This window comes from Penaeus vannamei, chromosome 27, assembly GCF_042767895.1.
Source record: "Penaeus vannamei isolate JL-2024 chromosome 27, ASM4276789v1, whole genome shotgun sequence".
NCBI classification, from domain to species: Eukaryota; Metazoa; Arthropoda; class Malacostraca; order Decapoda; family Penaeidae; genus Penaeus; species Penaeus vannamei.
The window spans coordinates 15,671,276-15,673,225 of record NC_091575.1 but is presented as its reverse complement, the minus strand read 5'-3'; positions in this window follow the sequence as shown (position 1 = coordinate 15,673,225).

Sequence of the window (1,950 nt, the reverse complement as noted above, 5' to 3'; positions counted from 1 at the left end):
AAAAATTACGGAGGGAAATGAAAGATAAGTGAAGGGAACAGAGAAAGAAAAAAGCAAGACCTAAAAAATTGGGGATAATTTGAATGGGAAGCCGGTAGAGAAGCACAAACACACATACACACGCACAAATACACACAGTTAGACAGCTACACACACACATGCACGCATGCACGTGCGAGCACACACACACACACATACAAGTCTTTACAGTTCCACACATACATCCGCTCGTCCATCCAGCTAAATATATGATAAATCTTCATGCTGAAATTTATTTCAACACCTCAAATCCTGAATCCCACGCCCTTACGTTCCTTCTTTTCTTTCTTCTTTTTCTTCTCCTACTTCATCTTCTTCTATTTCTTCTTTTTTCTTCTCCTCCTGCTTCTATTTCTTCTTCTTCTCCTTTGTGTGCCTCTTCAAGCTTCCTTTCATCATCCTTCTTCTGTCCTCGGTCCTCGGCAGGAAACCGCGAAGCATTCCATCCATTTTCGGAGCTTGGGACACCTGGCCGAGAAACTTGAAGCTCGGATCTTCCTGAGATGAGAGGAAGATGGCCCAAGATGACCTTCCATCTCGGTTCCTCAGGGCGGTCGCAGGCAGACAGACATGAGCCGGGGAAGTTCTTCGGAACATGGTGAAAAAAGAGAGACAATGCCTTCTATTTTTTCTTCAATGAAGAGGGTGGTTTGACATGTGTTTTTTTTCTTTTCTTTATTCATTTATTTACAATCATTGTTAGTATTTTTTGTAAGAAGAGAAATGCTGTTAACATATAATAAAGCAACGACTTCAGAAAGGGAGGATACTTATAAATATCAGTAAGATTTTTTTTTTTTTTTTTTTTTTTTTTTTTTACAGCTCGCGACGTGTGATTTTTTTTTCTTCTTCGAGAATAATCAAGATATAAGGTTTCGTCTTTTATCGATACCGTTAAAGAATTACACACACACAGTAGAAATATAAACCAGAAAATCGAAGCTTCATCCTCTTTGGCGAACGTTCAAGACTTATTGCGTTCCTCTCTGCCGGATAATGGAGGTTCGAAGCTTCATCTCTTACTCGAAACCGCTCAAGGATCTGATTCTTTTTTTTTTTTTTTTTTTTTTTTTCAACGCCCTTTTCCTTCTGCTTTTACTCGAGTCTTCGGCCAGAGCGAGTTTCCTGGCGTGGGAGTGGAGGCGGCCCTTCAAGCTCAAAGGTCAACACATAACCGTTAACAATATCTTCCGAGAAAGAAAAGTAGTGAAAGAAAATTGGATAAAAAAGTCAGAAGAAGAAAGAAACACTGAAAAAATCGCCCTAACTAACGTAAAGATAATAACAGGTGGTTTATAACGGATGGAATTTATATTATATAAAACCATTTGTATATTAATATTAACACTGATGGTAGTGATAACGAAAATAATCAGTACCAACGATAATGATACTGAGGATAATGATATACATTAGATGATAACGATTATACTGATGACGATGACGATAATAGTAATAAAGATAATTACTACTACTACTACTACTACTACTATTGGCAATGATGATAACAATAATGGTAATGCTAATAATGGTAATGATAATAACGGTAAAAATATCTGTAATAATCATAATCATAATGATGATGATGATGATGATAATAATAATGATAGTTGTAATAACAATAATAATAATGATAATGAAAATGATGATAATGAAAACAATTATGGTAATAATAATAATGATAATAATAGAATAAAATTGTTATTATTATAACTATTATCACCATCATTAATAGTAGTAATAATGATAAATGACAATAATAATGATTATTATAATAACCATGATGGTGATAGTAATAGTAATAATAATAATAATCGCAATGATACTACTACTAATAAAAATCGCCAGCAACAATAACAATACTACTACTAATATTGATAATAAAAACTACAATAATAAGAATAATAGTAA